Source organism: Rhinolophus sinicus, linkage group LG01 (genome assembly GCF_036562045.2).
Source record: "Rhinolophus sinicus isolate RSC01 linkage group LG01, ASM3656204v1, whole genome shotgun sequence".
NCBI classification, from domain to species: domain Eukaryota; kingdom Metazoa; phylum Chordata; class Mammalia; order Chiroptera; family Rhinolophidae; genus Rhinolophus; species Rhinolophus sinicus.
In genome coordinates, this window is record NC_133751.1 from 201940973 (window position 1) to 201955314 (window position 14342).

At 44.1% G+C, this 14342-nt stretch overlaps 1 pseudogene; it reads left to right on the plus strand.

Annotated features, from left to right (window-relative positions):
* The first annotated feature begins 10867 nt into the window (after positions 1-10867).
* On the plus strand, positions 10868-12230 carry LOC109451482 (large ribosomal subunit protein uL10; annotated as a pseudogene).
* The last annotated feature ends 2112 nt before the right edge of the window (positions 12231-14342 follow it).

Genomic DNA, 14342 nt, shown 5'->3' on the forward strand with positions numbered 1-14342 from the left:
ATAAGGGTCAAGAAATGTGACTGTTGGGGCCGGCCCTGTGGCTCAGGCGGTTGGAGCTCTGTGCTCCTGACTCCGAAGGCTGCCGGTTCAATTCCTACATGGGCCAGTGGGCTCTCAACCACAAGGTTGCCGGTTCAACTCCTCGAGTCCCACAAAGGATGGTAGGCTCCGCCCCCTGCAACTAAGATTGAACGCGGCACCTTGAGCTGAGCTGCCTCCCTGATAGCTCAGTTGGTTGGAGCACATCCTCTCAACCACAAGGTTGCCAGTTCGATTCCTTGAGTCCCGCAAGGGATGGTGGGCAGCGCCCCCTGCAACTAGCAATGACAACTGGACCTGGAACTGAGCTGTGCCCTCCACAACTAAGATTGAAAGGACAACAACTTGACTTGGAAAAAAGTCCTGGAAGTACACACTGTTCCCCAATAAAGTCCTGTTCCCCTTCCCCAGTAAAAACTTAAAAAAAAAGTGGCATAATCTATTAGAAAGAAAAGAAAGAAAGAAAGAAAGAAAGAAAGAAAGAAAGAAAGAAAGAAAGAAAGAAAGAAAGAAAGAAAGGTGACTGCTGTATGTAACAGGCAGGAAGATAAGAGCTATGTCACATGACCAATTTCCAAGCAGGAGTTACAAGCAAACTGCATATTCACAGGGGAATGTATCAGCACCTGATGCAAGAAAACATATTTAACAACAACTACATATTCATATGTAAATGACATAAATGGCAGTATACATTGGTAGATATACAACCACCAGTATTGGTGTGGATATTGAAGTATGTATATATAGAGACAGACAGGGGAAAATGAAAATCATGAAGAAACAAAGAGGCAGGAATAGAGCCAGCTATATGGTACACAAAACACCTAGAATAATAATAACACCAAGGCTGAAAGGGATGAAGAGAGAAATAAAAATAACCAGATATTAACAGTATTGTTGATGATAAAAGAGAAGACAACACAGGAGAAAAGAGAAATCAGGGAGACAAGCTCACAGAATCAAAGAGATGGAGATAGACATGTGTAAGGCAGGGCAACAAGCAGAAAACTGAGAAATAGGAAGACAATGAAGTATGGCTGGATAGAACGAGACAGAGCAAAGACCTCTTGGATCTGAGCTGTAGTCATTGCAGTAGGTGTATTTTTTCTCAGCTCACCTGAGCTGTGAACATAGTTCAACATGACCACACTGAAGAGTGTTCCCTGGTCACCATCTATTGTCCGTCATTTCCTTGTTTCACTTCAGTGTCCTATGGATTCAAAGCTCTTCAAAGGAATAGAAGAGAGTCAGAAGAGATGCCAGCCTGTTAGCATGTGATGGAGAAGGCAATTCTGATGCTACTTATCAGTTATCTTTATTTCCCTGTAGGCATAGAGGAAAAGCTCTTCCTTCTTCCCTTTCCCTCCCCCAAAAGCATTGCTGGACATGTGCACACAAATGAACACACACTCATACAGAGACAGACTTGTGCACAGATTAGGGCTACGTCATCAGGCTTGAGGAAGCCAAAGAGAAAGAAGAGCCGGGCTCCTGAATGGAAGGGGGTGACACTGAGTAGATAATGAAAGGAGAAAGAATGGAGAAGGTAGGCTGGGGTCTTAAATGAAAAGGTATCTGAGTAAGTTTGGAGTTTTTCTAAGTGGATATGGAATCTAAATATCACCAGATGGGGCTTGGGTGGGGGGAGGGATGATTCCCAAGTTATGTCTCAGAAGTTCACCAGAAATGTGGTCAGAAAGTCCATGACTGACTGACAGGCCTGTGATGTATTCCATAGTGCAAACAATGTCCAAAGAGCAGGCATTTGGTGATGATGAAAGTAGTAATCTGGGAGAGGAAGCTGAACATACATGAAGAAAATATAGATACAGACAATGATTGCAATTGTAAAAAAAAAAAGAAAAGATCAAGATAAGATCGAGAGAAATAGACTAGAAGCAAAGAGCAAACAGAAAGTGAAGTGATAATATAAAGAGCATTATTTCAATAATAAAACTAGATCCAGACATAGAAGCATAGAAAAATAGATGGGAATGAGATGCATACAAGGGATAATAAAGGGAGAGGAATTGGACGAGGCACAAGGAGAACTATGTAGAGAAAGGGTTAAGAGATGAGAGAAAAATGGTAGAGAAGAGGTGGCAGTGTAAAAATCAAAGAGGAGAGAGATAGAGAAATTGTGGGATCCAAGATGATTATGAGACCAAAGCAATGTTGGTCCAAGGGGTGGTTCACACTAGCACTGAGTTTTCAGGGTAAGGTGTTCCCAGGTATCAAAGTGGACCCGATAACTGGCCCAAATTACAAGAGACCTCACCAGGCATTTCATCCACTCATGGCTTCAATCACCTACCACAACCTACATCTCCAGCCCACCCCTTCTTCTAAGCTTCTAAACTCATTCATCCAATTGTCAGAAAGACCTCTGACCAAGGTCCTGAAGACCTTGGCCCTCTCCACTTCGGTGTCTTTCAACGTTTTGAAACACAATCTTCCAAAACCGAGCACATCATCTTTTCCCCCTAAAGCCAGCATCTGCTCCTCCAATGTTCTCTGTTTCTAAAACACACTATTAACATACCCATTCTTTCAAGTTCAAATTCTCAGAGTCATCAAGGACTCTCCTTAATCAATACACACCTCTGTAACCTAACTCTATCAATTCTTCCTTTTAAATGTCTCTAACCAGTCCCTACACCTCCATCCCCAATGCTGTCACTTAATCCATATCCACGTCACTTCTCACTGGAACTAGAGCTACAAGCTCCTGTTTGTCCTCCTGCTTCTAATCCTGTCCCCATCAAACATATTCTGTGATTTAGCTAAACTGATCTTTCAAAAATGCAAATATGTCCATGCTGCTATCCTACATAAAATCCAATGTCCTTTAATTTCCTTTAGGATTGAGTCAATTCTCCTCCCTGTGGCCCCCAAAGCGACTGACCTCAATGTCCCTGCCTTTTTCTCCTTCTTCATTGGTTGCCACTCACTGTCCTACTCCATGTTCAGATATACTAAAGCCCTTTTGGTTCCTTACATTTGCTGAATCTAGACCTTTGCACGTGCTTCTCCATTCATTTAGGGCTATTGTCTTGGTCCCTTCCTCCCTAGTCTGGCTACCTCCTGCTTCAATGGTACATCTTCTAGAAGAGGTCTCTCATCTCAAACTTAGGGTAGTTCTTCCTGCCTTATGCTCCCCTCGAGTATCCTGTACAGTGTGTGTCCTAACACTCTTCATCTTTCAATACGCTCACTTCTTTATGTGTCAATTTCATGGTTCCTGTTAAGACAGATGAGCTTCAGCAGGCTTGTGTCCTGTGTCATTGCTGGTGTCCATTCAGCACCTGGCACATGACAGAAGCTTAGCAAACTTGTTGAGTCGATGGAAAGAATTTTTCTCTTTCTGTTTTACAACATTTGGAAATATGTCTGGCAAAATTTAGCTTATTAGAGAAATTATATGGAATGTTTAGAAAAATTATTTTAATAATTGAATTATATATACATATGTGTAGACATATAAATGTAACAATATTTCTGGAAAACAATAACATCAAATAAAGTAAATACAAATGTTTGTAAAAAAATGTCATTAAGGAATGGATGGGAGAAGCATATAAAGAAAAAATTTTTAAAAACAACAACAGAGATTGGTAAACACACAATGGGATTTATAGATGATGTAATACAGAATTGTACACCTGAAGTCTATGTAATTTTACTAACAATTGTCACCCCAATAAATTTTAAAAAATAAGTTAAAAAATTTTAAAAAAAAGAAAAATTAAAAAAACAACAGAGATACAGATTTGGGGCAGAGAAACGATAAGAGAAAAAACAGGTTGGAAGAAAGGGACAGGGACAATGAGGAGCAATAATAGATAAAGAGATTTTGGAGGTAGAGCCATCCTTTGATGTAGGAGTGAGGGAAAGGAGGGTGGTTGGAGGGCAGGGGGACAGAAATAAAACTTTTTTACAAATCATAATGTAGGAGCAGATCTCTGAGGACTTGGAAATGAGAAGTGTTCCTGTGTCATGTGTTTTTCAAAAGGTGTGCCAAGAGGCAAAGAAGCAAGGACAGAAAGTAGCCAAGCATCTGATATGATGGGTAAGGCCACTGAGGGTTTCTGGGTGGAGGTGGTTCAGCAGATACCACAGATCCTGGGCACATCAGTGATGCGTGGTCAGGGTTTAAGGACATCAGACGGCTCAGCAGCAGAAAGTGACTCAGTTATGAAGGTGAGAGTCACAAGCCCGGGTCGCAGGATGTGAACAGTCTGAAATCAGACCTCCCGTTTCCTGCTGCACCGGAGTCTGAGCACAGTTCAACCAGGAAGGAGTCTAGTCTATGTCAGAATCCCATTCTCTACATTTGTTTGATCTGACCCTTTGGGGAACAGCAGGGAGGCCAGAGATCACGATTACAGTTGTGTTGAACAGAATGGGCCCTGTTGGTTGTACATGGAAGACGTAGTAGAAATACACTCCTAAAATGGTAGTATCTAGATTACTACATCACTGTATTAAAAATAAAGCCTTCTTTTTATACAGTGGTTTCCATCCCTATCACACCCAATATTCTATGGAACCCAAGAAAGCCAAGTATACTTTTGCTTCTAGATAATAGTGTCATTTTGTCACAATCTTAGTGAGGCCTGGATAAACAACTGATTCTGCCACAAAATTGTCAAGAGTGAAAATGTCAATCCAACTATTCTAACCCAGCACATATTTTTGATGGATGTCCTCCAACATCTCACGGCTTATATAGTGATTTCATACAAACTTTCACACACACTTCCTCATAAAAATCTTAAGACCTAACAAGGATACAATACCTGTTCCTATCCTTAATTAATCCAAAGTACAGAGGTATTTAAGAGTATTTTTTTCAAAGTGCTATTGAGAAAAAAAAAAAAAAAAAAAACACCCAGGGCACACCCTGGAGTCTTACTTCTCAATACAATAGGATTTTAGTTCCTTTACAAGGAAGAGAGAAACAGTAAGTCAAGCATCTTTATTAAACCCAAGCCATCCTAAGATTTGTAACTTTTATATTCATGTCTGTTTTCTCCCACCACCTGTTTTTTCCTAGATACTATGAATCTTGGAAATAACTCTACAAGCCAAGAGGAATAGAAGTAAGAATGATTTTACTTGCTTTTGATGTTAGAAATGAGTTTTCTCATGCCGGAGTTTCATCATCATTATTATTTACAATATTGTGGGAGGCAGAATGATGTGCTTCAGGAGCCCCCAGAACATTGAGTGGGAGCCTTGGCAAGATGTTCCTTGGAGTTTGCACTGTCTCATCAATGGATATTTTTAATAGTAAAGGAAATGGCCAGCATCTCAATTTGCCCAACTCAATAATTTTCACCCAAAAGCCCAGAACAAGATTCAAAATAATTGTTAATTGGTGATGTTTCATCTTTTATTACTTTCTGTTAATATGTTCCAAATTGCTTCTGACTATTGGCTTCAGAAAAGAATTTCTGATCTTTGCATGTTGTTAACTGAGATATAATGCAGTCTTTTAGAAACAGGCCACTTTTCTTTATGCATTAAGTTGGAAACATTCGTTAGGGTCTCAGTATCCCTGTTTGCAGTGGATCCTACAGGGACAACAGAACTAATAAAAGAAACTTAAAAATTACTGTCAGCAGGATTGGGGATAGATTGGATTTGGGATATAAGAAGGTAGACCCAGGATGGATTCTCAGGTTTGAGGTAGGAAGATTATGTTTTATAAAATGGAAGCACTAATGAGAGAACATGTAGTGAGGGTGGGAGGCAGGTGGATACATTAAATTGTGACATGAGTTTGAGGTGTGTTTAAAGGGCCCAGGAGGAGATGCCGGGTGAGAATAGGGACGTGCACAAATGCAGAGAGAGGGTGGACATTAAGGTGTAGACACAGAGATGTAACTGCTGCTTTGAGAGTGACTTGGTCATCTGGGGCAGACCGTATAGCCAAAGATGGAAACCTGAGGAGTTCTGTCTAAATGTTGGAGGAGAAGAAGGACAGGAAAAGAAAGAGCTACGTCAGTGAGACTGACAGAGGAAACCCAGGAGAGTGGTGGCACAGACCACAGTGTTTTGAGAAGTAAAAATGGTCATGGCTATCATCCCTGTCACTTCCTGATCTTCGATTGCCCACAATCCTTTCACCCAGCGCTCATCAATGGGTGGGCCAATCCCCAAGCCAAACTTATTTGTGTCACCTCAGATGGTCACAAGAGGGTAGGAATTCCCCCTAAGCCCATGGTATGGACAGGATTTTTTGTGTGGGATAGAACTCCCCTCAAATTGCTCTCAGACTCTCTCTATTCTCTCAGAAAGCAGAACCAGGAAAGCAACTTAGGTTAAGTACATCCGCAGGCATGTCACTCATTTTCTGATTCATATGTTAATGCTGATGCTCTTTTTTTAAAATGTAGTTTCCTGTTTCCATCACTTCCTCTTCACCTCTTTGATGAGGGCAGGAGATCTACCTGACAGTTAGGGGGATGGCAAATAATGGCATCTGTCACTGAATAGTTGGATTGACAACAATTTATTAGTCACATATACTCCCAGCCCGTGGAAGGAGGACAGTGCCAGCCATGCAGGGGCCCACAAAGGCTGCCCTCAGGATCAGAGTGAACCACCAGGAGCTGTGGAAGGTGGGGTGGCCTCCTAGTTTCTGTGGGAGGTTGTGGCCAGCTTCTTTGAATAATTCTATGGCTGACAGGGAACTGAAACCTGATATTCTGAGATGGGCAGATTTACACGTGGTCCTTTGACAAGAGGCATTGCTTGACTGTGGTACCTTTTCCAGGGGAGCAGAGTGGGGAGGGCCACGTGCAGATAGGCCCTTGGGGGCCCTCTCAGTTTTACAAAAGCACACAGTATAGAGTTTTAATTTTAGTCCTTATACAGACTTTTCTTTGTTGACGAAGGGCTCAGTCACTGTTGTTTGTCATGAATACACATGTATTTGTAAATAACACAGTGTATCTTCATATTTAGTCTATAGATTTTGTTGGGGTTAATGAGTAGGAGTTACTCCACACGAATTAGATGCAAATACTGTCAAATTTTATCTTCCCTAAGTGAAATTAAATCTGGTTAAAGGCCTCACGTATTGAGACTGGGAATAATCCAGTTGATTAGGGACACCCTCTCTGTTATGTTAATAAAACAAAGCAATTAGTACACTCCCTGGCCATTCAGAGATGGCACCTCCATACCTTACATGCCAAGCTGAGTCATGGGGCATCTTTCCCAGGCTTCCACAGCCAAAGAGCTCCATCCTCACCAGCACCCTCCTGGTCACCTGTGCCCATGGTCTTTCCAACCCAAAGGCACTGTCACAGCCCCAGGGGCCCTCAGGCACTGAATCCACAGTCCAGAAAGCCCTCCCAGGCCGTTCCGCTCATGGGGAGCGGACAGCCACGAAAACAGGATACAGTCCTTTCTTAGAAGTTGATTCCATCTTATTAAATTCTCAATATACCATCTTTCCATGAATCATTTTTAGTCACTGTGGTGTAGGCAGATGGATTTAACATTTTATTTCAGGATCTTGTTTTATCTGCAAGGTAACAAAATGTTTCAGATTCCTATAAGATCATTATCTTGTTTTGTTGCTAGTCTTTCTGTGTTAGAATCTCTGGGTTTATAGAGACAACTTTTCTGGTCTGACACACAGATCCTTCCTCCTGAACTTCACTGCAGACAATGCTTTCTTCTGAAATCTCCACTCCATGCTGTCCCTTAATGAATTAGGATCCTGACGTATTTTTCCGGGAACATGATCCCGCCATTACCAAAGAATGGAAACGGGGATCCGGGGATGCCAGGTTTAAGTAGAATCAGTTTATTGTAAAAGAGAACAGGCACAAGAGAAAGGCTTGTGGAAGTGTGAGCTAGCTCTTGTGGCCCCTCTCCTTGGCTGTTGTACTAATACCAAGCTGGGGGGCGGAAGGAGGGGGAGCAAAGCCAGGCGGCAGAGAAGCGGCTGGCTGCCCCTGGCTGAAATATGACCAGAGAGTGGGCCCACCTTGACGTGGCATCCAGGTTCTTGGCACCTGGAGCAAAGAATTGAACGAGATACCAAGGTAAAGTAGTGAAAGAACAGTTTATTAGAAGAAAAAGTACACTTTTTAAAAGTGGTCCGGAGCAGAAAGCAGTGGCTCAAGGCCATTATTAGAAGAGAAAGCACATTCCAAAGGGCTTGGTGTGGCCCAGAGCAAAGGCAAGGCTCAAAAAGGCATGGCTTGCAGGAGCCTGTGGATTTTATCTGGGATGGGCTGTTCCTCTCCAGGTGGGACCACTTGATTGACACCTGTGATTGACAAGGGGTTATTACCTTATCTCTTCAACTGCGCACATTCTCTGCAGTTTGAAATTGTTAACTACAAGCTGATTGGCCCTTCCCTTGTACCTGGGCTTTCACAGGCATTTTAGCTTGGCTTTGTAACAAGACGGATGGCCCTCCCCCTCTACGCCTAGGCTTTGCTCTGAGGGTCCTGCAGCTTGAATAAAGTTATGTCCTCTCACTTTGTTAAGCTTTCTGCTTTAATCTACCGTGGCCATTTTCCTGACTGCCTGTAATTTTTCTCATTAATAGCTCAGCGAGAAGCACATATGTGTCTCTGCAGGTGCCAAATGGCTGTGAGTTCTAGATGCCCATTGTGCTGGTCTGTGGGGTCTCACCAGTGATACATTGTTTTACCTTCTAGCAGGAAAGCTCAGAGGTATGTGAGATCTGCCAGGATGAAGGAAAGCTGTTCTGCTGTGGTACTTGTTCGAAATCCTTTCATCAGCAGGGACACCTCCCACCTGTGGAAACTGAGAGGTTTGTGAGATGCAGTCCCCTCCTCCCTTATTAGGAATCCTTCTTCCTGCCAGACACACTCCCCCTGCAGAGTTCCTACTTGTGTCCTGATGGGGAAGAGCAGGGCCATCGGCATGGGCTCCGGCAGTGTGATCCGGGGAGCTGTTTACAGACACTGGCAGCAGGAGGGTACCATTCTCTCTCTGGGACGCTGAGGCCTGTGGCAGGGTCCTTTGCCTACATGCTGCTACTGTCCTTTCCTAGAACTTTTCCAGCAAGGACTCCTGTTCACAGGGGTGGCAATGCCACTGGTTTGTGTTCTGTGCTTATTCAGAAAAGACAGAAACATGGCTTGGTTCCCTCATTTTGCCTTGTTCTCAACAGGGTAATGGAGGGCTGAGGCCCCCAGGGATTAAGGCCCAGTTCTAACAATAGGGCCTGGTGGGTGGGGATCCTTGTGCTCCCAGCAGCTTAGATGGGGAAAGGAGAGGTCACCACTCACTCTGACATCATCCTCCACCCACTGACCCCCAGCTGCTACCCCTAATGGGAGGAGGGTCATTGGTCCACACCCCATATGGGTCTTGGAGATTCTGGGAGATGTCACTTTTATCCCCCAGCTACGCCCATTGGCTATTCCTGAAAGGAAAACAGTGGCAGCAGTAGGAATGGCGGCTGTTTCCAGGGGCCATGCCCTTGCTCACTGATACCCCACCTCTCACAGCCCGTGGAGTTGCACCTTCTGCAGGATGAAGAAGTGTTCAAGAAGTCAGGACTGTCACATGGGATCTGAGGTCCTGGCGAGGAAGATGAGACCTGAGGAGCAGTTGGTGAGTCCGATTCAAACCCCAAGCCTTGTCTTTTCCGCTCACACATGAGAAGTTAGTCACAGGGGGAGGCGGAGGGCCCAAGGGGAGCCTGCTCTTCTGAGCCATGTTTCAACCACACTGGAACTAGAACTTGTTTGCAGAAAAAAGTGACTCAGCTGTTATATTACTGGTTCCTAGAGCCATACCTGTTTGGGGAAACTTCCAGAAGTCTGTTATGGTCATGCCTCTGCCTGGGCGTGCATGTGGGCTGTTCTCTCCAAGCTGCTTTTCATTCACAGCCTCCTTGTTTTTCAGAGATGTGACTTCCTCCTCTTGAAAGTCTATTGCCGTTTAGGGGGCCCCATGTTTAAGAAGATTCCAAGTGATATTTATGTGAGTAACAATAACACTCCATGATTACAGGCTGCCATGATGTTATCTGACCTTGACATGGGCACTTGTGGGATTTGTGATCTGAAGCCCGTGGGAGTGAAGGCATGAGCTGCTGTTGTCTTTACCTTGTTGTATTTCTGCTGGATTTTACGGGGAATCCATACAAGGCAGACATTGAACTATACAATTTATTCTCCCACTGACATTTTTTCACCAGATTAAAGTGGCTTCTCAGTGCCTAAAAGAACTTAGGACATCGGCCAACATCAAGACGAAGCTAAATGAGCAGGGTTACTCCAAACTGGGGGAATTTGTGTCTGACTTGCTCCACAGCTTTCAAAGTGACAGCTAATCTAAAAAGGTAAGTGGCTCTCCCTGCTTCCATTTCATTTCTTTTCATTGAGTCACTCTACCCTCATTTCCTGGTGCTGGGAAATTTTAGTTTCCCTCATCCTATGACAAGCCTGTATAAGCAAGTGTTCTGGAAGTGAGTGACTTTTTAAACTCAGGATTTAAGCTCACCATGAAGAGTAACAGTGAGTCAGCTACCCCCGCAACCAGAACCCTGGGTCCCTGAGAGGTCATTCCCTCAGAAAAGGCAACAGACACCCATTGAGAAAAGTTGTATCCCACCTGCTCCAAACCTAAGGAGAAGAGAATTGTGTCCTAAAGTCATACTATGCTTCTTATTTCTCCCCAATTATACTCACTCATACTACTCAGAAATCCCAAACCCAAACTCCAGATTCCTTTGTGTGTGAATGAACCATATAGTTAACAGGAGTCACAAGAGGGGAATAGAAGTGACAGTGTGAAAGGAAGATCACCAACTGTACTTGCACCAGTAAGGAAGTCTTGGCATAAGAATGCAGAACTTCAGAGAAGACTAAATTCTAAGCTGAGAGGGGCCTCTTGTACCAAAGTCAGGGCTCTGATAAAGAAGGAGTGAACCCTGAAACTCAGAATGGAGCTTTCTGGATAGATACACTTCAAAACTGAACTATACATCTCCCTAAATCCACTGGGTATGCAAAAGGGTCCTCTGTCCCTTGTTGGTAGACAGACCCCTACCCTACCCCTATGTTCACCTGAATTAATTCTATGCAGCTCCTCTTGCCAGGCATCCTTGTGAGAGTGACATCATCTTTAAACACTGTGTGGCAATCCTTGACACACCATCGTGATGCTCAAGGAAGACAGAGTGACCTGAAAGTTCAACTACTTCCTTAAGGTTATCCAACTTCTGGGTGATTATCCAAAATGCGTCACTGTGGGAGCAGACAGTGTGGGCTTCAAGCAGATGCAGCAGATCCGCGTGTCCCTCCACGGGACAGCGGTGGTGCTGATGGGAAAGAACACCATGATATGCAAGGCCATCAAAAGGCATCTGGAAAACAACCCAGCTCTGGAAAAATGTTGCTTCATAGCTGGGAGAATGTGGGCTTTGTGTTTACCAAGGAAGACCTCACTAAGATCGAAGATATGTGACTGGCCAATAAGGTGCCAGCTGCCACCCGTGCTGGGGCAGCTGGTCTGGGGCCCAAGAAGACCTCCTTCTTCTAGGCTTTGACGTCACCACTAAAAGCTCCAGGGGCAGGGGCACCGTTGAAATCCTCAGTGCTGTGCAGTTGTTAAGACTGGAGACAAAGTGGAAGCCAGTGAAGCCACCCTGCTGATGCTGAACGTCTCCCCCTTCTTTAGGCTGACCATCCAGGAGCTGCTTGACAATGGCAGCATGTACAACCCGGAAGTGCTTGATATCACAGAGGATACTCTGCATTCCCATTTCCTGAAGAGTGTCTGCAATGTTGCCAGCGAATGTCTTCAGATTGATTACCCAACTGTTGCATCAGCACCCCGTTCTATCATTAACGGTACAAGGGAGTACTGACTTTGTCTGTGGAGACTGATTACACCTTCCCACTTGCTGAGAAGGTCGAGGCCTTCTTGGCTGATTGCTCCGCGTTTGTGGCTGCTGCTCCTGGGGCCGCCACGACCACTGCTGCTCCTGCTGTAGCCCCAGACAAGGTTGAAGCAAAGGAAGAGTCAGAGGAGTTGGACGAGGATGTGGTATTTGGTCTCTTTGACTAATCCCCAAAAAGCAACCAGGACAGCCAACTTTATTTTTCAAACAAGGTAATAAAGGCTTACTTCTCTTAAAAAAAAAAGAAAAAAAAAAGACTATGCAGAGTCCTCTCAGCAGACCAAACTAGGAATACACTAGAGGAACCTGCTAGCTGAAGAGATGGTTTCCTCCAATGAAACTGCAGAAGTGGCCAACAGGTACCAACAGATTGTGTATGGGAGTGGCTCCTGGACAAACAATGTTAGACTGTAAACTAGGGGTGGGATGGGGGGGAAATGTTGATACAGGCACACTCTCCTGGGCCATATAGTTTAGTTAGACTGGCAAGGTCCAAAAGTGATGATTCTAATATGCTCCTGAGTGGCGCTTAGATAGTTGCTATAAGCCATGGTATACACTAGATGAAATGGAAGAAGAGATAACATACTTGTCTGGGCCAACAATGGAAAAAGAATCTGAAAGCCTAAAGAAGATAGCATGACTCTATTATCTACAACTGGACAACCCATCCATGCGGTGACTATGTCCTCAGGAGGACCCAGAGACAATAACTAAACAAGGTAATAAGGAATGCACTATTTAGGGGGCAAGTGTATCCTTGAGATGCTCAGTGAGGACTGTCCTCTGTAGGTTGGAATAATGTAGGAATGCTTTATAGAGCTACATTCCCTAATAGAAAATGAAATGATAGGATTCCAGAATGGTTGAAGCCAGATGCCAACATTTAACTGTCAGAACAAGAAGAATAATTTCTATAATGGGTAGAAAGCTTAGAATGACAACCAGGGGGGCTGGACCATGGATGCCTAAGGAAATATTAATAGCTAATAGAATATGGTATTCTTACAGTCAAGACAAATGGGCAGTCAACAAGGGTATTGTTCCATATATACACCATCAAAAGAGGTTACAAATCGATGATCACGTGGCTGAGGGGTTACCTCAATGAAAAGTCAACACTCCTTGCCCATTTTCCAAACCTGCCTGAGTCAATTCTTGACCCAGGACCTGCTGATGGAAATGCAGGCAGTTATTTTAAGAAAGAATCTTGCAAATGTACATAGTAGTGATTCCCTGAGTTCTTCACCAAAGGGACCTATGGTCATTTATTCAAGTAACAACATACAAGACAAAAAAAGTCACACAGAACTTTTAAGGGTTATTGATACAGCGTTTGAGTGGATGCTAATGCCTATGGATCCAAAACACCATCATGGCCCCTGTTAGAGTAGAGTATATGGAGGTAAGGTACTGTCCATCTAACAGTGAGTTCACACCATCAATGGAGCCACCCAACAGTCAATTTCAAGTCCCTAAATATAATCAGTACATATATAGATAGCAGTTGGCAGAACTGGATTTTTAATCTATCATTCCTTAACCTATAAAATAACAATGACTATCATAAGAAAAGCCAAGCAGAAGTGCCTTAAAATTCATTTTACCATAATCACTATTATGGTGAAAATAGTTAACTTGAAAGCAATGTTGTATTCCCACAGAAGGAAGGAATGACAGAGGTTGGTGCCAGCTACAAAGATTAAAGGATGTAAGGGTTGTAATCTCCTTTATATCTCCATTTGATTCAGCAGTCTGGATTAGGCAAAACCTAGGTGATTCATGGCTAATAGATAACTACTAGAAACTTAGCAAAGCTGGGGCTTATAGCACTCAGAGCTTGGTGGACTGCATTCTTGCTTATAGTGTTCCCTACAAAGAGGTCTCAGCTAGTGGCTCTACCCTTCTGCAGAACTGAGCCAGGGTGCCATCTGGCCAGAAAGCTCAGTTGGCAGTTTTGCCTGATTTGGTTCCCCAGTCAGGTCATTCCAACCATAGAGCCCATTCTCCTACTCTGCCCAACCAGAGAAGCAAATTTGCAGGCCTTCCCAACTGCTAAGTGTAGCTCTAGTCCTGACCATTTAGAAGCTTGGCCAAAGACCCCAGGCAGCATGGCAACAAGCTATGGTACAGCTGACCCACAGAGCAAGATCCATATCCCTGCCCAGCAGCAGAGCCCAGCCTATGGCCCTGTCCAGTTGGCTAACATAGCCTGTGGCCTCACCCATTCAGGGAGCCCAGGCAGTGAGCCCACACAATCATAGAACATGGCTTGTAGCCCCACCCAGTGAAGGAGCCTGGACAGCGACCCTGCCCAGCTTCAGAGCAGTCTCTAGCCCCACCCAACTGCAGGATGCAACTAGAAGCCCCTCCCAACCAGAAAGTCTGGCCA